Raw genomic sequence first — 26,001 nt, 5'->3', positions numbered from 1 at the left:
AGCAAACCACAACCATCAAGCACTTCCAGGAGAAGGCACATGGAGCTATCCTGGGTTCAGCAGTAGCAGTCATTTTTTTCACCTTCTTACTAGCTGGTGCACTGCTGTGTTTTTGACTTTTGGCCTGGGAACAGCGCTGATAACACCAATGTTTTTAGTTACTGCTCAAATGTTTAGTCTGACCAAGGACTTTGTGAGTCTCATGCTCTGCCAGGGAGGAGGGGAAGCCGGGAGGAAGCAGAGACAGGACACCTGACCCAAGCTAGCCAAAGGGGTATTCCATACCACAGCACATCATGCCCAGAATGTAACTGAGAGTTAGCCGGAAGGGCTAGTTCACTGCTTGGTCAGGCTGGGTATTATCGGTTGGCAGGTGGTATTGTATTCTCTTACCTTATTATTTTCTTTATCATTGTCATTATTGGTGGTAGCTGTAGTGATTTGTGTTATACCTTAGTTACTGGACTGTTCTTATCTCAACCCGTGGGAGCTGCATTCTTTCGATTCTCCTCCCCATCCCCCCGGCAGCGGGGGAAGAAAAGTGGGGGGAGTGAGAAAGTGGCAGTGTGATTTATGGCTGAGCTTAAACCACGACAGGAGCTTTGACCAGCAAAGCATCCAGTCTGATGAACAATCTGCCTTCAGTGCTGAATGCTAAACACAGTTTAGATAGACATGAAGAGGCACTACCAGCGCATGACTTCATATACACTCTACATTACAGCAGTAGTAAAATATTTATAAATGCATCTTTTGGAATCACACTTTAAAAAGTTATTATATACTAACCTAGAACTCATCATCATCGTCATCATCACCTAGAACTATAGCTGTGAAAAATAACCAAATAAAATTGTATTCTTAATATTCCTCTTTCCTAGTTTTAGAACTGAACTCCCATTCAACCTTCAGCTTAGCAATTATTGAACAATATTAAACAAAGCCAAATAAAGGTTTTCAAAGCATATGAAATTGTTTGCATAGACACTATTCAGTCAGTAACAGTTGTTGTTCCACATCTAATCTTCTTTTAGTATAGGGAAATCAACATCACCAAATAGATTAAATTTGTCCTTAACCTACTAATCCTGGTCTTATTAATAGTATTAATACTGCATATTAAGTGACTGACTGGGCCATACTGAAAGAAATGCAAATAGGGACTACTGTTTCCAGCTGACCTACAGTGTTTCAAAGTTACTGTTTCAATATAATTGAACATGGAGACATAGCACCTATTTAAATATATCAGCGATTACTATGGCAGTACGATTAACTCTATAAACCATCAATCTCTAATGATAGAACATATTTTTCACCAAGTATTTCTGATGAATTACATTTTCTCTAAAATTAAGGCATATTTCAAGCTGTTATCATTACAATACACAAAACTGCATTCTGAGTCACAGGTGAATATCAGTAATCTAGGGAGTGCCTAGTCATAATGAACACAACTCAACAGAAACTTTTAATGCCTCATGTTTTATGTTACTGAAAATATATGGCATAGAACTTTTTACTGAATACTAGAACAGAAGTGGTAAAATACTAAGTAAAAGCACTTCTATAAAAAGATGATTTGATCCTGTCTTTTCAGGTCTGCTTAGCTGGCAGTTGTCCTCCAGCTCTACACCTCTGAAGGGCAAGCTAGAGACTATGGCCAATCAACTTGCAAGGGAACACTGGGTTTCCCGTGGTATTGGTGTAAAAAAGAATCTCTAACTTGGGTCCACAAAAAAAGTTAATGCACAGTTCAAATCCTGACCATAACTTTTCATTTTGATAACCCTGCTCTATAAAATCAGGATCAATACATCAGGTGACAAACAGGCACAAGGGAATTTGATGATAGTGGTTCAGATATATTGCTGTATTGCACTGAAAGCAAAAATTCTAGTAAATCCAAAGTAAATGGAAGAAGAGAAATAGAGAGAAAAGCAGCCTGTCCTTACACTCCTTGGTCATGGATGGGAAAGTGCCACGGACATGTTAACATGGTGCAGCCTTATGCTAAAGTCATACGCATATGTTTGTGCCATGACAGCATGTTTTTCTTGCCTTAGAGCAGGCTGGCCAAAACTTCTAGAGCTGCTGCAACTACACGAACAGGTAAAGAGAGTTAAGAAATACCCAGTGACAGAGTTTCATACGAGTGTAGTGAAGTAACCCTAGTTACTTCAGATGCAAGTATGTCTTGAGAGAGCAAGTGACTGCCAGTGAGTACAGGAGGGGGAAGGAGTGCTGAGGGACGTAGACGGATTGATTGACCAGATAGATCATGGTTACAACACGATCGAAAGCTGCAGTGAGTACTAATGTGGGTATCCAGACTGAGCCTTCCTGCAGACATGCAGCTGTGCAGGTCTCTGGCTGCAGCGAATGCCTGAGCCTGGCACTTGTATTGGAGGGAGCCAGTGATACTGCTTGTGTTCGCTGTGAGCAAATAAATGACCTGCTCAGGCAGGTGGCTGAACTGAGGGAGGAGGTAGAAAGGTTGAGAGCCATTAGAGAGTGTGAAAGTGAAATAGATTGGTGGAACCACACCCTAAGGCAAGGACAGAGGGAAGTGGTTCAACAAGATATGGATCCCCTTCCCTCCTACCATCAGACAGAAGGAGAGAGCTTAATGGACAAGGATGGATGGAGGGAGGTTCCTCCTCGGAGAGGTAAGCGAAAACCCTCACAATCCCTTCCTCCCTCCCAGTTGCCCTTGAATAACAGGTACGAGGTCTTGGAACTTCAGGGCCAGGTGAATGGAGATGGTGAGGCAAATCTATCTAGTGAGTCACCCAGGGCTAGTCACTCACCCACATACCTCAGAACTTCTCCAACCAAGAAGAAAAGAAGAGTAATTGTGGTGGGTGACTCCCTTCTGAGGGGAACAGAAGGGCCCATTTGTCGACCGGATCCACCCCACAGGGAGGTCTGCTGCCTGCCTGGGGCTCGGATTAGAGATGTTAAAAAGAAGCTCTCTGAACTGGTGCAGCCGTCTGACTACTACCCACTGCTGGTTTTTCAGGTTGGCAGTGACGAAATTATTACGAGGAACGTAAGGGCAATGAAGAGAGACTACAGGGCCCTGGGACGGCTGGTTAAAGGGTCTGGAGCGCAAGTGGTGTTTGCCTCCATACCTGTTGCAAGCGAGGGTGAAGGGATATATAAGAAGACTCTGCAGGTTAATGTATGGCTACGTGACTGGTGCCAAAGGCAGGGGTTTGGGTTTTTCAGTCACGGGCTGCTGTATGGGACACCTGGTTTGCTGGTGACAGGCGGGATACACCAGTCCCAGAGAAGAAAAAGGGTTTTGGGGCAGGAGTTAGCAGGGCTTATTGACAGGGCTTTAAACTAGTTATGAAGGGGGGAGGGGATTTAACAGGGCCTGTTGGGGACAAGCCCAAGAGGAACATGCTAGGGATTGAAGGATGGCGGGCTAAGGAGGACTATCAATCTCTTGTTTCACTTGTGGGAAAGGATAGCTTTTTAGACCCTGTCCCGCAGGGGAAAAAGGGTACTAGGACTGGCTCCCTGAAATGTCTGTACACCAATGCACGCAGCATGGGGAATAAACAGGAGGAGTTAGAAGTCTGTGTGCGGGCTAAAGGTTATGATCTAGTGGCGATTACAGAGACATGGTGGGACAGTTCACAAGACTGGAATGTGGTCATGGATGGCTATGTCCTTTTTAGGAAAGATAGGTCAGCAAAGCGAGGTGGTGGAGTGGCTCTTTACGTGAGAGAGCAACTAGAATGTATTGAGTTCTGTCCGGGGTCGGATGAGGAGCAAGTGGAATGTCTGTGGGTACGAATCAAGGGGCTGACTGGCACGGGTGATACAGTTGTGGGGGTCTATTACAGACCTCCTGATCAGGACGAAGGAGTTGATGAGGCTTTCTACAGGCAACTGGAAGTAGCCTCGCGACTACATGCCTTAGTCGTCGTGGGGGACTTTAATTACCCCGATATTTGCTGGAAGACTCACACAGCCAGTCATTCACAGTCTAGGAGGTTCCTCGAGTGCATTGATGATAATTTCTTAATGCAAATGGTGGACGTACCAACTAGGGGAGCAGCGCTGCTAGATTTAGTACTCGCCAACAAGGAGGGTTTGGTCGAAGTGGTGACGGTCAATGGCAGCCTTGGCTGCAGTGACCATGAGATGGTGGAGTTTAGGATCCTGTGTGGGAGGAATAGAATACCTAGCAAAGCCACAGTTCTGGATTTCCGAAGGGCCAACTTTGGCCTCTTCAGTCAACTGCTAAGGGAAGTCTCATGGGAAAGTGTACTAGGCGGTAAAGGGGCTCAAGATAGTTGGTTAGCATTCAAGGACCGCTTCTTCCAAGCTCAGGATCGGAGCGTCCCAATGAGTAGGAAGTCAAGTAAGGGATCTAGGAGACCGGCGTGGTTAAACAAGGAGCTGCTGGGCAAACTCAAGTGGAAAAGGAGAATCTATGGATTATGGAAGGAGGGGCTGGCCGCTTGGGAGGAATATAGGACAGTTGTTAGAGGATGTAGGGAGGCAATTAGGACAGCTAAGGCCTCCTTGGAACTCAATCTTGCTAGTCGGGTTAAAGACAATAGAAAGGGCTTCTTCAAATACATAGCAAATAAAACTAACACAAGAGGCAATATAGGCCCACTGCTGAACGAAGTGGGTACCCTGGAGACAGAGGATATAAAGAAGGCAGAGGTGCTGAATGCCTTCTTTGCCTCTGTCTTTACTCCTGCAGACTCTCCCCGAGGGCCCCGGATTTCTATAGCCCCAGAAGGAGTCAGGACAAAGGAGGAGTTTGCTTTGGTAGATGAGGATTGGGTTAGGGATCAGCTATGCAATCTGGACATCTGTAAATCGATGGGTCCGGATGGAATGCACCCACGGGTGCTGAGGGAGCTGGCGGAGGTCATTGCTAGGCCACTTTCCATCATCTTTGGTAAGTCGTGGGAAACGGGCGAGGTGCCTGAGGATTGGCGGATGGCAAAGGTCACACCAATCTATAAGAAGGGCAAGAAGGAGGACCCGGGTAATTATAGACCGGTCAGCCTTACCTCCATCCCTGGAAAGGTGATGGAACAACTTATTCTTGACTCCATCACTAGGCATATCAAGGATGAGGGGGTCATTAAGAACAGCCAACATGGTTTTATGAGGGGGAAGTCATGTATGACCAACCTTATAGCCTTCTATGAGGAAGTGACTAGGTGGAGGGATGATGGTAGAGCGGTAGATGTAGTTTTTCTTGATTTCAGTAAGGCATTTGATACTGTCTCCCACAGCATCCTCATAGATAAGCTAAGGAAGTGTGGGCTTGACGATCAAGTAGTGAGGTGGATCGAGAACTGGTTGAAAGGAAGAAGGCAGAGAGTTGTGGTCAATGGCGCAGAATCTAGCTGGAGGTCTGTGACTAGTGGAGTTCCTCAGGGGTCGGTGCTGGGACCGGTGCTGTTTAATATTTTCATCAATGACCTGGATGAGGGAACTGAGTGCACCCTCAGCAAGTTTGCTGATGACACAAAACTGGGAGGAGTGGCTGACACACCAGAGGACTGTGCTGCCATTCAGCGAGACCTGGACAGGCTGGAGAGTTGGGCGGGGAGAAACTTGATGAAATTTAACAAGGGCAAGTGTAGAGTCTTGCATCTGGGGAAGAACAACCCCATGTACCAGTACAGGTTGGGGGTTGACCTGCTGGAAAGTAGTGAAGGGGAAAGGGACCTGGGGGTCCTGGTGGATAGGAGGATGACCATGAGCCAGCAATGTGCTCTTGTGGCCAAGAAGGCAAATGGCATCTTAGGGTGCATTAGAAAGGGAGTGGTTAGTAGGTCAAGAGAGGTTCTCCTCCCCCTCTACTCAGCCTTGGTGAGGCCGCATCTGGAATATTGTGTCCAGTTCTGGGCCCCTCAATTCAAGAAGGACAGGGAATTGCTTGAAGGAGTCCAGCGCAGAGCCACAAAGATGATTAAGGGAGTGGAACATCTCCCTTATGAGGAGAGGCTGAGGGAGCTGGGTCTCTTTAGCTTGGAGAAGAGGAGACTGAGGGGTGACCTCATCAATGTTTACAAATATGTAAAGGGTAGGTGTCAGGATGATGGAGCTAGGCTTTTTTCAGTGATATCCAGTGATAGGACAAGGGGCAATGGGTGTAAACTGGAGCATAGGAAGTTCCACGTTAACATCAGGAAGAACTTCTTTACTGTAAGAGTGACAGAGCACTGGAACAGGTTGCCCAGGGGGGTTGTGGAGTCTCCTACACTGGAGATATTCAAGGCCCGCCTGGACAAGTTCCTGTGTGATGTACTGTAGGTTACCCTGCTCTTGCAGGGGGGTTGGACTAGATGATCTTTTTAGGTCCCTTCCAACCCTTGGGATTCTGTGATTCTGTGATTCCCCACCTGATCTGACAAACAACCCACAGAACATGCTGCAGTAGAGCAACTCACTTTTTTTGTAGTATTTGGTCATGACTTCTGACAGAGCCATTTACAGTAATATCTCCCCATTACAGGGAAATATATGCAAGTGACACTAATTAGAGTGTATATGTATGAGGAGCTCTCATGTTCCAAGTTGGATTTTCAAGAGAACACTACCATACCAGATGCTGTTTAAGCTGGTTTCACTACAACCCCTCCTCCTTGAGACTTCTGTGTTGCTGAGGCTCTTTATTTTTCTTCCATTCTCTGCAAAAGGCTCAAAGTATCTTCTGTTCTGTGTACGCTGGTCCTTATTTAATATTCAGAGAATCACTGAAATTATTCAGTGAGGTCTGAGAGCTGGAGATCATCACCACCTCTTAGACAGCATAAGAACACCAGAAGACAATGTAATGCTTTTCACCCATCTGTTGCTACGGAGGTGCATACACCACCTTTTGCAAGCACAGAAGATAAAAATAGTGATCATAATGTATTTCTGCATGCGTGTATATTTTAATAATAGTGCCTGTAAAGTAAGGCAATGTCTTTTAAATTAGTATTTCAGCAAGTAATGATCTCCATTCCAAACGATCATAATTTAGTGCTGCCAAAGAGCTTTCTGAATTTGACTGTTTGGCTGTTGAATTCTGACATTTTCCACATAACTGCTAGACTGCAACTACCCTGGCTGCTATATAATGTGCCTAAAATTATACTCTTCAGCAAAACTCACACCGAACAGTCTTATTATGTGCCATTACGACAGTCAGTACGTCATTCCTAGCTGTATGTATGTTCACTGAGAAGTCATGTATAAAATCAGTCACATCCCTCAGTAAAATTATTCTGGATAGCTGGAATAAGAACTAAGAAACCATATTTAACTTTTTGTAGTGTATATCAATCTACACCAAGCACAGACAGACTGATCCTCTACCATTGCTGAATTCTCACTACAGATAGTTTTGTTTGTGAGTCTCAGAGGATTTACCTATTTTCTTCAGTAAGTACAACATCAAACATAACCTTTGTTTCAGCTTCATACGCTCCTGTCCTTCCTTGCTTTTGTCAAGAGCTAAATTAGGGGGGCCAAGGGCACTTCCTAGCACCCAAATGCACACTCTGCACCAATTGCATTCAATTCTCTTCCCAACCTAGTTCCTGTCGGAAGGAATATCAAGAGCATGTAGGGGTGTGCAGAAAGGCTCTTGAGGCTACACCAAGGACATGGGGTGTGGGCACACCATGAAGTTTAGACAGTGTGTCCTAGCATCAACAAATATAACACATCTAAAGAGAGACTCACTACTGTTTTATTCTGTGGGGAGTGAAGGCAATAAGGTTTGCATGAAAAAGAGTTTGGGAATGAGCTCTGAGGCCTTGGTGCTTGACAAGCCCTGGGGCGATGAGTTGGAACCTTGAAGGACAGGAAAGATAAACAAACAAGCCTTGGGATGATGGGCCAGGATGTAGTTGTGGGAATCTCAGTTGCAGGCCAGAGGATGTAGCGGTTGTGAGAGGGTCTGCAACATTGTTGGACTATTTACCTGGAGAGTTTCACAGTGGCCAATAAGATTGAACGCTGAGTTCATGTGCAGGTTGGGAAAGTATGGAACAAGGGGATAAAAAGGGCTTGGTGGTAATAAACGAGGATTTGAGTCTCTGCATCAACTTGAGTCCGTGTCATGAAATGCCGCATTATTCTTGCTCAGTAACTGCAATATAAATTAACTTGGTCATTTGCTCCTTCTTGCCAGCAACAATAGCCTTCCCGAAGAGACAGAATTCTCACTTAAGACTTTCCAAATACTTCTTTCTACGCACTTTTCTGGAGTGCTCCAGCAGTAACATGGTCCATGGTTATCTGCCCTTCCTCCATCCTTTCTATTCCTATGTCTCAACCTGAACTGAACATTTTTATGCTGTCAGCCTGAGCCCCACACACTGTACTGAAAAAGCAACCATCAACACCTCCAAAGTACAGCAGATACACAAACCCAGAGTCGATAAGCGAAGGCAGTGGGTCTGAAACTCTTGCTTGGATTGAATGATATATGCCAAAAGCTACCAGGATTTTAACTCTCAGGCCCAGAGCACAGATCAAGTACTCCAACACTGTCCCAGTAGGAGATGAGAAGGGCATGAAGAAAAAGACCAGGAACAGACTGAGCTGCTCTTGCAACAACAGTGGTTTCTGCCACAACTCATTCATCTTACCCTTTTGTCAGCCAAACACTTTGAGAAGTGTTGCCATGCTCCATTAAGCCAGAGAGAAGCAGCCTGGAATTGACCCACTAATGCAAAGAAATCATATTAATCTAAAAAGTACAACTTGTTACAGGATTGTACTCGGCCTGGCAAATTATCCAGTGTAACAAGAATTATACCCCAGCTAATCAACTATGCCCACTTGTTGAATGGGCTTTACCTATGCTGTGCAACAGTGAGCACAGGAAAATAAAATAGTGCCATAAGATACCAGCATCCCTCAGTACATTTGTAGACATAGCAGCATGAGGTCCTTAAAATAGTTTAAGTAGTGCATACTGACAGTCAACACATAATTGTGCAGGGGGGTGCATGAATGTGTGAAACTGAACTTTAGGACTCCCAAGCAGAAGCCTTTTACTTGCTATCTGTATGAGTAAAGGCTGGTAAATTTCGGTAACACTAGGATTAAACAGAACTGACATGTTCTGAATCCTTTCATTAATAAAGATAGGTGAGTTGGAACCACAAAATAGGAAGCTGACCATGTGTGCTTTGCACATAGCCTGTTAGGCTGAGAAAACTACGGATTTGGGGCCTGGAAGAACAGGGCAATCAGCCTGGCTGGAGAAAAGGTTCTGGCAATGCAGGAAGACCTAGAAATTGGAAAGATCCATGAAGAGAGATGTCATGGAGCGCCCAGGGCCTTGACCAGCAATACTCAAGACTGGTAAGTGAGCAACTGCAGAGCATGAACAAACAGAACTTCTTGCCCAACCTTTCCATCCAGCAGAGATCCACCTGATGGGGGGGAAGTCAAGATCTAACAAATGTGATTCTGCACTGAAGGTGGCTCACAGGGGTGTGAGATAATCAAGTAAAAGCTCTAATCTCATTAGGTTCTTAAATAAACCCCAGTATCTAGATACCTTAAGGGTTGCTATTTGACTTTTGATATGTCCAAATGCAGACTTGTTCCTCCTTGCCACTTCACACTAGGTACAGCATTATAAGCCTGACCAATCTTCCAGATCCTAGAGAAGGAATAAGCTATCATCTGACAGCAAAGAGGAGCCACATGCTCAGACTGCTTCTTACTCCAGGACTGCTTGCAGCAGCACAGCTGCCACGAATATACAAAGGAGTAGGCATCCGCCCTGAATCTTTAAACTGCAATGAGATTCTCCACCTTTTCCACCCTTGCAGGCCAGCTTTTCTACTTTTGTAGTCTCCCTCTTCTCTCCTGACACTTTGCTTCTCCGTTTAAAAGTATTAGCAGAAAAGATAAAATATTTACAAAAACTGTAAAATATAAATTTGTCTTTTACTATATCCATCTTAAATTTGTCTGCTTTGTGCTTTTCCTCAACCCACTGGCAGATTTTAGTGTCTTTACTCTTTCATGTGTTCAAGAAGACTGATGAAGTTAACATTTTGGCTCGGGTTTTTTTTTCCAGGGGGCAGGGGGGGAGAGAGAATTCAATTCATAGGGTGTGTGCGATCTGCAATATTCCTGCACAAGACTGAGACAAAGCCAGTCGCTGCAAAACAAACATAAAATTTGACCGGATTTGTGAAATACTTCTGTGTTCTGTGCATGGGAACAAAACATGCAGCAGTCAAAAAGATGCTCTTATACATTAAAATGCTGTAAAGTGCTATTCAGTGGAAACTTCAGGAACGCAGTTGGAGAGTTGATCCCATTTTACCTGGGCTGCTAAAGTTGGAATATCTTACATTCTGACTAAGAACAAAGTAAATAAATCAGAGGATCAGAAAGAAGAAAAAGTACTGGTGTCCAACCTTACACATACCAGAAAAGACAACTTTCTCTTAAACAGATTGTGCTAATGAACTGTGTTTAACATAAGGTTGTGTAAACATAACACCCTAAGTGTTAATAATATCGTGTTACCACAACAGGAAAGACTACTTTCTCTTAAAGTGACCACAGGGTGACATTACAGAAAACATTACAGCTAAAAATACTTGCCTACTTTAGTACTTTTGTAGGTTTTCTTATTCAAATCTATCCTTTCTTGAAAATATGCCACTTTGCTGACTCACTTTCAGGTGCTTCTTACCTGTTGCAATCTCACACTTGTTTTCATTCAAACTCCTCTCACTTTTTTAAAAAAAACTACACTGCTCTAATACTGATGCATACTTTTAGTTAAAAAATAGGTAATATTTTTGAGGTACAAAATGAACACAAGACTCACAAGTATTTTCTCAGAAGGCCACAAGAAATTTCACTTTTCTACGTAAATGAAACAACAAAATCTTATTATTCATGTTTCCTGTAGCGAACCTTATTCCAACTTTGATCAAAATCCATGTCTTTTGTATTACTGCATGCAAAATAAAGGCAGAGTATAAGCCTGGGGTGATGACATCCATGTCCTGCCCGCCTTGTTTGTGGCAATTTAGAAATCTCTCTTGGAGTTTCAACTCGTTAAAGAGTTAATATTAAAACGTTTGTTAGCCCAGTTTTATTCCACAGGGTAAACCCTTGGACCTCACTATCTTTTCTTATCTGAGGAGTCCTTGTGACCTCCATCACATGTAGACTGGGGCAATGGACTGCTGCTGTCACGATGAGCGATATGCTCTCTCAGCAGGATTTCAACGCCTGCTGAGAACAGGTCAGAGGAGAAACAGCCACATGCTCACAGACAGTATCACCAACTGCTGTTTCAAGAAAGGTCAGAACTATTTGCTACCCTTAAAGCCCACAGGAACAGCAAATGCATCTCCTCAGCATCACATAAGTCCAAAAGTTAGGAGACATCCTTTAATTGCACACAGCTATTTGCTGAGAAGTCTTTTAGTGGTAGCCACTAAAAATTACATGTGGTAAACTCAGAAGTTATCTTTTCCCCAAAGGAAAAAACTTAGTACTGGATCCAAAAACTGAAGATGTTCCACTCAGATAAAAAAGTCTGGAAACAAATGATTTCCAGAGCCTTCTGACACTATCTCCTTGCAATCTTTCACAGTGGTAAGGCCACCAAGGAACAAATTAAGCAAAGGCTAGGACTGCACCTGCAATTAAATACTGAGGAAACATGAAAGGATTTAGAGTTACGAGGACACTTACAAAAACAGTAAGAAATCTGATTTTTATATAGCCTGTAAAGCTAATGAAACAGTTATGTTATAACTCTAACTCACACTTCCCAACTGGTATGCATTGCTGTAGAAATAAGGTATCCCTTTGCTTGAACACACCCAGGAAGAAATTAACTCTCAGATACATGGTTACTCCTGGAGACAGGAGCCCTCTTGGGCACTCAGTGCCCGCAGTTACTTTACCATTTTTGTAGATGTTATTATGGTGTCACGCAACAAACAGCAACATCACATCACACACGGGGAGTGCGACGGGACTAATGGATATGCAAGCCTGTAGAAGATGCTGCAGCGTCAGCTAGCTTTGGACATTACACATTCTCAAAAGAAGGGCAAGGTGAGCTGAGCTCAGCGGGTTGAGGGATCTGCCAGCTCCCAAGTCCAGTTAAGGCCCAAGTACATGAAGTAACACAACCTGGCAGGTGTCATTAGGAAGGAAGGCATAAGGGAAGAAACTTCATTTTGCACTCCTGAAAAGAAACTGGTGATCATACTTACTAGCAAATAACTCAAGACTCATACAAAGGTATGTGACACACATCCTTAATACCACATACACACATTAAAAATAGGTAAATAATTTGATCCCTTCAGAGAGGCAAACATTTCTTATAAATAAGAAAATGCCCTATATAACCTTGTAGCAACACCAGGCCATCTTTAATAATAATAAAGTAACATATGGCAATATTACCAGCATTGCACAACCAGATCAACCTTAAAGGTGAAAAGAGGAGAGATTAAAACCAGGGAATAATAAACAACCTAAGAGCAATCCAAGTGTGACTCAGTCATAGGGTTCTCAATCACAGGGTGCTAAATACCAGTGTTCAGATCTATCAGGTGAGGAAAACAGACAATCAAATGCTGTCACTTACAGCCTTAAAATACCTACACCAGAACTCACCAGCAAATTCCTCAAATGATTTCAGATCCATCATTTTTATGCAGCCTTTTCAAAGCTTCCTTTTAAATTTCTCCTTAAACACATCAACTATGTCAGCTTCAGAGAAAACTTGCTGCTCAAATAACTTCCGCTCTAAGGAAGTAACAAAGCCAATCACAACTAAATTAAATTCTCACAATTAAAAAAAAAAAAAAAAAAAAGAGAGAAAAATCTCAGCTCCACATAATCTGGAATTCAGGGACATGTTAGTTACAGAATTAATTACCACTGCCAATTCCTTCTCCAAGAAATCAGATATACATATATGCTTGTAATACATACACATGTATTAGGTGTAATCTAGCCAAGGACTATTCTTACTTTCTGCTACAACCTCTGAAGCCCCTTCAACAAATCTGCTATGAAATTTTCTGAAAATCCAGAGGTGAGTTTTGATAGTGTTTCCATGAAAGTAATCAATATATTAAAAGATCACAGTTGTGGTAAGATTCATTTAAAGAAGCTGGAAAGTTAACTAAGCTACAAACTTGGGTAAGAAATTAATAAGCCTACAAGGTCTGGACTCTCGTGAAAGGCAATATGACTTTTGTGTATGGCTGATAGATATTCCAAGAACCAATCACAGTCCATAATCTACGACAAAGTTTATGTCCGTATTTCTTACTTCTCACACCATGAAAATAGCCAGCCAAAGCTACTAGGCAAAATAAAACCATAATACATCAACGCATCACTAGCATTCCAAAAAGACTGACCAAGAAAAAGAACTATGTCAAATGGCTGAATACCCTATCAAAGAGAGAAAATAACAGAGAAAGAAGATCCTGTAGACTGATTTAGTGCCTTCAATTTCTCTCCCAAGATGGATATGGTCAGAAAATACTAGAGAAAACCAGCAACAACATTAGACCCTCTATTCCACGTATCTCTTTGAAAATATACATATTCTTTGTATTTTCAGCTTTCACCAGACAGAGGGAAAAAAAAAGGTTACTCTGGTCAAGCCGCTCCACAGCAAGGGCTGCTCCCAGACACAGTGGTCATTTCAGCAATCCAGGAACTTAAAAGCCCTACATCTGACAGCCAGAGCTACATTCTTAGCTACCACTGAACTGGCTGAGAACCAAAAGAAATGTGTTCACATCTTTACTGCTAATACATAGAGCCCTGTTGAGAGAATACTGAAAAATGTATGAATATTTATAGCAGATCTTTAATCCTCACCTATAAATGAACTCAATGGCAATAAAAAGTGTACATAAAGGGATAGCAGCATTGACACTGAAACATTTCCTCTGAGAAATGAAATATCATTAAAAGAAAAACAATGACACATCATAAGTCTGCTTTCCTCAGCCAGGTGAATGATGTTATTGTTCTCCAGTCAAAGTAATATTTTACTTAATTTGCTGCAACTTTATTAAGTCATATAGGAATTATCTTACCATAAACTGTACATTTCCTGCAATTACTTCTGTTCATGTATATTCAGCTATTTAGCAGAGCTGCTTTTAGACCTTCCACTTCAAGCATGACTCCAAACAATTTATGTGACTTCATCACTGTTCTCACATGTATCATAGAATCACAGAATCACAAAATGGTTTGTGTCAGAAAGGACCTTAAGATCTAGTTCCATACCTCCTGACATGGTCAAGGATGCCTCACACTAGACCATGTTGCCCAAGTTTCTGTTAAGACTTTATATAAAGGAGATGCTCTTCTGTTGTACTGTCTGACCCAGCCCTTTTGTGAGCATCTCCCTGGGATACATTCATATAAGACCACTTCCTATCAGGTATCTTATGAAGTCAGCTCCTACCCCTAATGACTTTGAGCCACTGAACTGCAATAACTCAGACTACACATTCTGATGCAAACAACCAGGTTGCTGCAGGGAAGGTGACTTACCTGTGTCACCTTTGACATTTCAGCAGTTCAAGGAGTATGCTGATTCAGTTAAAAAAGAAACAGCATAATGACAAAAGCAGATCAAAATTATAGGGGACAATTTCAAATGTAGGGATCAAAGGATGGAGAACTGCTAGTTTGGTATGAGAAAGTACTCCAGTGCTTAATAGCTAGTGAACTTTTCTCCCTGTTTTCTTTAGACAAAACCAATCCTTCAAGGTTACTATGTTTTAATTTGAAAGAGAAAAGCAGTACTTGTAAGCAGCATTAGGGCATTTATACTTCCTTCTTTAATATGAACATGCATTACAGCTAAAAATAAAAATTAATGCTAGTGACTATAATTCTTTCTTTTTTTTTTTAAAAAAAAAAAAAAAACCCTAACATAAACCTAAGAATGAAGAGAAAGTTTGATCAGGGATGATTAATTATACATACCAAGTCATTTCATTATAGAACTATAAAAATATGTGTTCTAATTAAAATGTTAAAACCTTTACACCAAACTAATCAGTAAATACACTATGAAACCAGTAAAACAGCATTTACTTCAGGCTAGTTCTCTAAAATATCTAATGAGGTGAGAACTTTATACAATTAAATTCCTTGTATTTTAGTAAAGGATCTTACCTCAGCATATCACCATTCTGAAGATGCTGAATTCAGAATTTGCTGAAATTAAGAACTGAGTCTATTGGCACTTAGCAAGGCCTCTGGATGCATGCACTCACCAGGAGAGAAAGGTAAAACAAGTTTCATCTCGTTACCAAGCAGCAAATGATTCAAACTTAATTTTATGATCAGAAAACAAACTTGCCTCTTAAAAAACTGTCATGGAGAAAACTCATTTGAAAGCATGGACTATATATATCTTATATATATTATATCATATAACTAAATGATGTGCTGAAACAACTGCAAGAGATTTCATTGGCTCTGACCTTCTATAGTTTCAGTTCTGCTTTTAACTTCTTATGGGAGTTTTGAACTTCAAGGCTTGATTGTTTGAGTCTTGCAGACTTAAACTATAATTCACTAAGAGCTATGGTTTGGTTTTTTTTTTTTTTTTTTTTTTTTTTTCTGTATTTCATATAATTAGAAAGATTCTGACAAGGGCTACAGCACACAAAAAGTGATCTTTTGCAGATTAACCAGCTCATAGCATGTCAAACACAGAGAGAGCTCCTCTTGGATAATCCATGCACCCCTGTGCAACATTTTATACAAATTATATGCCACCGAGAAATCCAAGCACCACTGAAAAAAAGAAGCAAGGTGCTTTAACCTCCTGCTGACAGATGCCAGAAATATTTACCCTGCTCTTCTTAGAGCCCAGCAAATGCTCCTTACCTTCTTCCTTCCTATCTAGGAGCTCACCTGGGTCCTATGCTCATGGCTCATGTTACACAGGTCATACTCTGCTCAATGTCTTCTCCTCATCATCAGTATGTACTCACCTGCTCCAACCGCTTTGAAGAATGGAGAGTCTATGAAGTGATGACAAGAGGAATTACCATCCTCAATCCCTACATCACAATAAAAATAAGTTGAAGAACATGACCCTCCATTTAAATGACCTTGTCCCGCTGCTTTTCAGTCAATAACACTAATCCCACTGAATGCAAGTAAGGCTTTTTAAACAAAGCTCTGAAGGATCTTATTTGACTCCACCAGAATCTCAGAAACCCTGGGGGGGGGCTCAGGTTCCTGACCTGGACACCATAGATACGTGACTACAGCTCAATTATGTGCTTGACCACCGCATGCAGAGCAAGTCCCAGTATTTCCTAAATAAGAGGAAAATATTTACTTAATGTATACAAAACACCTTCTGGGATCAAACCTCTCTAGTCTTTAAAAATTATGATACCCTGCTCAAATATGATTTTATAAGTGCTGTTTATTTAATTACACATTTTTATTGCTTTATGTTCTTGTTTCTAAACCTTTATGGCTTATGTTTCCAAGGGTTTTGTTTTGAAAGACTAGAATTTCAGTTTTGTAGACATTTAAAAATGCTAAACATTACTTTTTCTGTAATTGTAGTACATATGTATATCTTTGAAATGCTGTAAACAAGAATGAATCAGATTTCTAATTTATATACATGTTAATCAGAGAAGACTGAAAGGCAGTCTATTAGAGAAACTTACTGGAACTGGTTCTGTTATTAAAATACATATATATATATCTGTATTTAAACAAGACAAAAAGAATTATGAGATTGAAGTAATCCTGTGGCAAGCTGAAGTAGAACTCCCTTTATTATAGCTTACTGCAGAAATGCCAGCTCTCAGCAAACCAGTCTGTTTTGTACAAATATGCTTGGAATAACCATACAGATGGTTGAATAAGAAAACATACAAACTGAGATATACATCAGAATTAAGGACTTTTGACTTGAAGGAAAAATGAAAATTGCAGGGAAAACCCAGCAGCTGGTAACAGTTCTCAGGTGAGCAGTCAAGTTACTGGCTACTGCCAGAGACAGTGATGTGCGCAGCACTCACAGACACCATTGCTCAGCTGCCTGGATGCAGGAAGCAAAGAAAGATTTTCATTGATAGGAAACTTAATCTTGACTGAATGGACAAGTCTGCACCCAATGTTTCAGCCTTTGCTTAGTGAACAACAGAAAACTTGCATAACTCCCACTTGTGCTACAGCATAAGGGTGAGAATTGGAAGAAAACCACACTACAGCTGACAGGGATTGCTTCTCCTCTCTTGGATAGTCTCTTCGGTTCTTGGCCTGACACACATTAGCTATTTTTCAGACAATCCAAAGGCATATTTTAAAGGAAATATGCAGAAGATCCACGGAGAGCACGCTGATTAATGTAATCAGAAACTGACGTTTATTCACTTCAGAGCACTGCCTTTTATAGCTTCCAAGCTTGGTCCCGTGCTTAAGCTTTATAATGACTGGTTTCTACACATAATGCAAAGACAGCTGATTGGTCTCTACACATAATGCAAAGGCAGCTGATTGGTTCCTTCTTCAGCATCCGGGAGTTGTTTCCCTCCTGCAGAACTTCCGCATATGTGGCCACAACTTTGCTCTGAAGTAATCTGTGAACTTGGCCGTTAATCCTTACTACAAACTCTAACCAATGGCAAGAGTCCTGGATCGCTCACATGCCCATTGTTTGTTAAAAAGCCCTCAACAAAAATAGGTGCAAATTAAATGTTCTTGCATACGAAGTTCATTGCCCCAGTTCGCTCTGCCAGTAAAGCACAATGTGATGTGCATTACTTCAAAACAGCCTAGAAAGTAAGAGTTTCTGTCGAAGTAACAGCAGAAACAAATGCCCCATTTTACTGGGTAAGACCTCAGCAACCCAGACATTACCTGTCTCTGACAGTCCAGCAGCACAGATAAGGTCCCAGCCAGATTGTGCATGAGAAGTTAGGGTGCTATTTTAGGATGGCTGCACTAAAATCCACAATGCAGGTAGATGTTGGAAGTAAGGTTGAATTTCGTGGTCAACCCTAAGGCTGATACTGCTGATACAGCTGTAACAGCAGTCTGAAGACATCACAGCTGAGCAGTGGTATCTGTGAGTGACGCCCACACCACTGTCTCTGGCAGTTCAGGTTCAGCCTGCCTGAACTTCTTACAGTTTCAGGTTATTCATGAGAAGCATAAATGCTTGCCTGCGCAAGCTGTAATCACACACCTCTACAAGATAATAAAGATGTATACTCAGCAAGGATCAGAAATGGTTTCTCAAGATTCTAGCATTGTAAATCCACTTTAATAAACTTTAGAACTGGGAACTGTGTTCGATTGTACATACAACTTTCTGCTGTTCTCTCAAAAAATGGTATTTTTCCCTGGGCAACAAGGAAATCACATGGGACAACAGCTTTTTGACTTCAATAATCTCCTTTTGTATTTACTAGAAAAGCTCAAGCTAATCATGCATGTAAGTCTGACACACCCAAACAAAATACTATTTTTTGTATTGAAATGAAGTATGGCACGTTCACTGCGTGACTGTGGGAGTAAAACAAAATACCCTTTATTGGAACTGGAGCCTCTAAGGAAATCATGGAAGGAAAGGAAAAAAAACAAACAAGGCCTTGACTGCGACTAACAAAGATGTAGGGCTACATTTACACCTTACACAAGCCCATTCAATGTCAGGGCTGGATTCTGTCTAAAACTGCAGTTCTGCTGTTGCTTCCATTTCTCAAGGCCTCTGTGGATGATGCATTTGTTTTGCTGCCGCTGTTTGTGAGATAGACTTCACACTGAGGTTCTGTTGAATAAAGTGATATGATTAATTTCTGCAGAGACATAAATACTGAAACTACTACTTACTGAAAATTAGTATGGTCTCTGAGAAGCAGCAAGTTATTCCCCTAGCTGCATTTCTGCCTAACATGCGAACATCATCACTCAAATTATAGTAACTAAAGATCTTTATCATTTAGAACACAAAATCTTAATACTGACTCTATAGTACCAAATTAGAAATAGTGTAATTGAAATTAACTCACATTTCATGAAAGGTCCTGCCAGACCTAAAAAATGAAGGCACTGGAAAGTAAACTTATCATGAACAATTTGGCAATATAAGCTTCTTCACAGTGACATTTAGTATACAGTCTGAGAAATCAAAACTCTCCTGAAAATCTCCATTGTTAGTGAGTCTGCAAATACCATAAGGAAGGTGCCAGCTGCTGAGATCACCGCCTATCACAGTAATGAACACCATCCTGAAATTTCTTGAATTCACTTCCCATCTCTGGTCTTAGACTGTAAACTGTTCTGAATTTCTCAGATCTGTTTTTGTACACTACTGACCCTAAGCTGGGACTGCTAATGGATGATAAACAGCAAAAATTATTAGATAGTCTCTTTTGGTCTGTGCCCCAGTAGGTTATCCCTACTCTAATACAATGAGTCTAAGGCAGGCTGGTGAGCAATTAGTTTCTATTTAGACTATTTAAACCACGATTTTCCTCCTGAACTAAATTACTACAATATGAGCAATTGCAAAGCTTACTTAATTTAAAATCAACAAAGATGGACTGAGTTAAGTGCCTATTAATTGATTTAAACCATCTGAAGAAGTAGCCACTCCCTTTGAGCACTTCAAAATCTGACAAGTCTTAAGCAGAGGGATCACATTTTCCTGAATATATTGCCCAGACACACTGAAGATTCCTGCTTTTTCAACTGGAAAGATCTCACTGACTTTGCTAACTGCAGGAATTTCTCGGAGAACTCAAACATCCCATGTAAAGCATAACTTTCAGTCTGAAGAAACAAATGAGTATTTCAAAATCCTTCCACCGGCAACTGCAGTCTCAGCAGCATAAATGTAGCTGTATAAAAGATCTAAGATGGCCATTTGCTAATCTTCTTAATTCACTGTAGAACTGAAGATTTAAAGTTCATTTCTTTACATGTAATTTCAAGTGACTCTTAACTTTTTTTCTTTCTTTTTTAAAAGAACAGAAAACAGGATGAAAATTGAGTTCATAGATATACGAGCTAGTAAATACCTGGCACAATAAAAAAGGATTAGTTTGAAGAGAATATGGGTTTGGTTCTTAAATTTGTGAACCGTAACATAATGAATGCATCTTATTTAATTTTTAAAGCAACCTGAATAACATGCTATCTTTTTTTTAAAGTAGTTATTACTCAATGCGATGGTGATGGCAAGAAGCCTGCAAGGAGGAAATCTATGTTTCTTAGAAAAGGTCCAAGCCTGAAATCAGTACCAGTTTCATCCTTCAGACATTGCACCTTGTCACAGCTAGAACAAAAATCTATCTCCTTTTACTAGTTATGTTTGCCATTAAAAGCACTGAAGAACGGAGCCTTGGGACACAACTAAAAACCTATGCAGTATATTTAATTCACAGGCTATTGAGACATGGTTACTTGTGAGAATGCTGTTTCAGAAGTGACAGTCAAATTAAGAGGTAAGAAAATGTACGTACATATAGGCTTGGAGAGGGAAGATTTTTTAATATATAATTATATATTGAGACTCAACCCTTTTCTCATACTCCACTGAAAGCTATAGAAGAAACAGGCAGTCTCTTTTATAGTTCTGCACAGTAATGTACTTTTTGTTTCATCTTCTATATCCCTGCAAAATTAATCAAATGCTAATGGAAAAAGCTTTTTTCCTCCCCAGTAAACAAAAGAATTAAATGATCTCAAAATCACCAATGGAATACAAATAAATGAAACAATAACAAACTATGCACTATGGAAACTTTTGAAGAGTATTGCTGGAATTTGGGTTACTCTAGCAAATCTAGTACATCACTCTCAACAATCCATCTTCAAGTACTGTAGTAAACTCTAAGGCCAATTAGCATTCATACATTTTCTGCAAGCAAATCTCCACAGTGAAAAATGATTTATCACTGTATCACACTTCAAAATTGAAGAAAAAGTACCGAATTGCTAAACTGGGTTACTTATCTAGGGAATCAGATCAGGAACACTCATGTATCCCTCCAACTGAGCTCACATACATCTAGCACAACTGTCTTGGGTAAATATAAGCATCCTACATCCTTCTCCTATGTCCTTGAACTTATTGTTAACTCAGTTTGGGTTTGAGTTTGCTTCTTTGTTAAAGCCAGTGGAAAACAGCTAGCAATAGATTGTTTTATTTGATAGCCGAGACTATCTTATTTCTCTTCTCTTGTCCAAAAGCCATTTCACTTGTTGTTTCTAAAGTGGAAATTTGCCAGAGCTCTATCTGTGCTTTACTTTTTTCTTCTACCAATGGAGGTCTCTTTGTATCATAAATTGCATTTTCCTCTCTGCCCACTATGTATCTTGATTCGCCGAGTCTAGTATGTTCTTTCTTAAACAGTTTCTGAGAGTTTGGTCCAAGCACTTAAACACTGTAATGGTTTAGACCAGCCAGTAACTCAGCACCATGAAGTCATTTGCTCATCCCTCCCATTCCCCCCTCTCCGGCTGGGATGGGGAGGAGAATCAAAAGAATGTAAACCCCACGGGTTGAGATAATAACAGTCCAGTAATTAAAATAAAGTAAAATACAGTGATAGTAAGAAGAATACCAATAATACCAATAATAATAATAACAGGAAACAAGAGAAGAAATGAAAGCTCAAAAAACACAAGTGATGCACAAGCTCACCTCCTGCTGGCCAATACCCAGCCTGATATGAGCAGCGATCTGCCCTTCCTGATGACTCCCCTCTGTTTATATACTGGGCATGATGTGATACAGAACACTCTCCATTGGCTAGTTTGGGTCAGGTGTCCTGCTTCTGCTTCCTTTCAGCTTCTTGTGCCCCTCCTCACTGGCAGAGCATGAGAAACTGAAAAGTCTTTGATAAGGGTAACCACTACTTAGCCACAACTAAAACATCTGTGTGTTACCAGCATTGTTCTCAGACTGAAGCCGAAACACAGCACTAGGAAACAAAATAACTGTTCCAGCTGAAAACAGGACAAATACAAAAACTTCCCCAAAACTGTGAATTAAGACAACAGACTTTTTTCTGGTTTTTGTGGTTTTTTGGTTTTTTTTTTTTTTTTTTTTTTTTTTTATAAACTAAGACTGCAATGCATATACTGGTCATGAAGAAAAGGTAAACTTTCAGCACAATAAGGAATACATATGTAAGATCCCCTGCATGCTGCTTTGTACAGCATTTGTCAGGCATAAATATTTAATTCCAGAAGTCCACCTCCACTTCCTCTGGAAATTGTTATTTTCTTTGATCACTGGACAATGGAATACTTCTGTACTACTACAGTTTGTCAGGGGGAAAAAAAAAATGTTTATATGTATGCATATGTGCTTGATTATAAATATTTCCTTTTAAACTGCCTATTGACAAGATATGCTAGTGTTTTCATAGCTTATTTGTATTCATACCCCACCACAATCTATCATTTATATGATATACATATTTGTGGCAATTTCATTTAAATTTTATAATTAGAGGTTTGGGATAACAGTTGCAGGCTATTCTTGAAAAGTTTCTCTGTAAGAGAACAGCTGTAGACTGCAATTTTGCTATTACGTCTATACATGTACAGACCAAATGAAACGATAAAAAATGTGAAAGCATCAACTGTAACTCATAAAATTTAATGAGGCATTAAAAATGCAAATATTGGAGCAGTTTACAACTTTGCCTCCACAGTACTCAGTATCAGGAATATCAGAATGATCAAACTTCATGGAAAATTTTCATAAAATCTAAATTTGCACATTTCTGATAAAATACATGCCACAGACTGAAGTGCAATTGACAGCGAGTACAGGCTGCATTTCTACAGTTCTAAACCAACTCATGCTATTTTCTGCTTTTTTCTTCCAAACTTCCCAATTAATAAACTAAATTGTGTTTGGATGTCAAAAATCTCTACTTACGGCATTGTTCCCACCCACATAATGTTTGGTTCAACCTTTCTTGTTTTTCATGAGGATGGAAATCCATATATGTTTCATACTGACAGAGAGTGTGCATGCATACCAGTTTTGTCGTCTTCCCTTTCCCCTGCTAGGTCTGTATGGATTAATTCACCTGAAGCCTCCAGGTGGCTTTAACTGTTTATGGTTTGGGCTTTTTTCACCTTTAAAATGAATCTAGAATATTTACTAGAGAAGTTAATCTCGCATCTACTACAAGGCCATTACAAGGCCATTTAAAGCCATTTAAACTAAATTTGTTTTAATAAGGAATAGGAGGAAAAAACTACTGGTGTAACAGCAAAATAGTTGCACTGCTTCCACACATAACTCAAGTGCTGTGGATCTCCAGTGCAAAAGGAGCAGTGATCTGCTTTGTGGTGTGGATTGCTGACCAGAGAATTAGAGAATCACCTAGGTTGGAAAAGACCTTTGAGATGATCAAGTCCAACCGTTACCCCAGCACTGCAAAGTCCGCCACAAAACTGTGTCACCAAGGGCCTCATCTACATGGATTTTGAACACTTCAGGGATGGTGATTCCACCACTGCCCTGGGCAGCCTATTCCAATGCCTGACTACCTTTTCAGTGAAGAATTGTTTTCTAATATCCAATCTAAACCTCCGTTGGCACAGATTGATGCTGTTTCCTCTTGTCCTATCACTTGTTACTTGGACGAAGAAACCAGCCATCTCCTCTCTCCATCCTCCTTTAGCGTAGTTACAGAGAACAATATGGTCCCCCAAAACCTTCTCTTCTCCAGACTAAACACCCCAAGTTCCCTCAGCTGTTCCTCATAAGACTTGTGCTCCAGGCCTTTCACCAGCTTCATTGCTCTTCTCTGGACCTGCAGCAGCAACTCAGTATCTTGTAGTGAGAGCCCCAGAACTGAACACAGTATTTAAGATGTTGCACAAACTCAGTGTCTGCTGCCTACCCTCTCATTTCTCCTTTGTCCAACCTCAGTGTTTCATTTTCTTCACTTTGCATCTCAGGATGAAAGAAATTGAGATATCCGCTTGAAAAAACACACCATTTTAAGTCTCTTACCTGCAGTGTTTTTTATATTCAGAGTTTTTTCCGTTTTCTTCCAATGCATGTTGTGTCCTACAGTGTGAACATAATTTTCTTTGTATAGGAGAAAAAAATAGACACTTTCTGGCAAGAGCACCAAATTGCCCTTCCTCCACCTTGCACTTAATCCAGTATATACTTTAAAATATCCTGTGAGGTTAGCAGAGTTTACGTTAACATCAGGAAGAACTTCTTTACTGTAAGAGTGACAGAGCACTGGAACAGGTTGCCCAGGGGGGTTGTGGAGTCTCCTACACTGGAGATATTCAAGGCCCGCCTGGACAAGTTCCTGTGTGATGTACTGTAGGTTACCCTGCTCTTGCAGGGGGGTTGGACTAGATGATCTTTTTAGGTCCCTTCCAACCCTTGGGATTCTGTGATATTTAACAGTGGTCAGGGCATGCACTCCATGTCCTCCATACTCCTCCATGTGCTTATTAGCTCATTCACAGTTTTGTCTTCAGAAGAATTCAAGTGTGTGTTTGCAGTTAAGTGCACATCTGAATGCTCTGCTGAACTCAGTCCCACTGAATGTGGGGAAAGTCCACACAGAACCATGAGCTAAGATCTGCTGCAAAGCAGGGCAGCAGGACATTTCAAACAAGCATACAGAAGCAAAAAAAACCCAACACCCAAATATCCAAAAAACCCCTCAAAACAAACAAACAAAAAATCTGAAACAAACCCAGTGGAGTGAAAGCACAATTTGAATTACCTTTTTCTTTAGGATAGGTTTTGCTAAAGTCTGTTTTAAACTTATTGTAGTAACAGCAATAGGTTCTGCATCCTAAGGGGTAGTGCTTCCAAATCCTGCACATTTCCAACACAGCACATGTGTGAGGTAATGAGGGCCTGATTTGCAAGAGCCTGAGCGCCCATAGCTCCAGACGAGCTTAATGTTATCATGACTTTGCTGTAAAATCCAGGGCACCTCAGCATAGAGCCAATAAAAAATTAGGGAACCTCAATTACAAATATCTTTGTAAGGAGATTCTCAGTGTATTACTGACCACAGGTGGATTCAGACACCTGAGCTTGGTACTACCAGTTATAAAACCTCATTTCTAAGTTTGGCATTAAAAGACATGCTGGAGAAAAGGGATGTTTATAATGAATGCACTTTTTTCATTAACTATGGCAATTGGGCAGCACTCAGTAGACTGCAGGGCATTCCTTTGATGCAGCACTGACTCTTATATTGCAATATATTATGTACAAACCAGTTTACCTGGTAATAAGTGATACTTTGGACAGCACTAAAACAGTTAAACACACATAGGTAGCTCTCCTCAGGACTTATCTTTTTAGCCAGACAGATCATTAATTTCTCTTGGTGTTTATTATCCACATGAAATGTCCTATTCCACTGGTATCAAGTGGTTTATATCTGTGGCTTTGCTTGTGTGAAATCAGTGAGATGACCAAAGACCTTGATATTATCCTGATGTTATTACTCAATACGACATCGCTATGCCTTGGTCCCCTGAGCATAGTAAAAGCAGTTTTATAGTCTATTTTGTTGCCAAATAAATCAAGCCATAATCCTCTCACCCCTTCAAAATCCATGATATTTTCTTCCTGAGGTAGTCTAGGCACCAAAATACATACTATATGACTACGTACTAAAGTTCAGACTTCCAAAGTAGGTGATGAATTGCTACAACTTAACTTACTATATATGCCAAATCACATAAAATCTTGAGATCTTATTCTTAGGCTGTCTGCAATTCGTGAAAGTATGCTCTTTACTAAAGACCATGCTTTCGATGTTAAAAGATGACAGCTTTATCTGTTAACTATCATGCAAATTTTCAAATAAGTGACAGGTGGCCATATGTCATATTAAATTGGCAGTAAATCCTCCTTTTTTCATGGCACATTCTGTAAGCTTTTTTAGATCATATACCTTCGGAAAAGCATGTATA

This window comes from Lathamus discolor, chromosome 3 (genome assembly GCF_037157495.1).
Source record: "Lathamus discolor isolate bLatDis1 chromosome 3, bLatDis1.hap1, whole genome shotgun sequence".
NCBI classification, from domain to species: Eukaryota; Metazoa; Chordata; class Aves; order Psittaciformes; family Psittacidae; genus Lathamus; species Lathamus discolor.
This window is presented reverse-complemented; position numbering follows the sequence as displayed.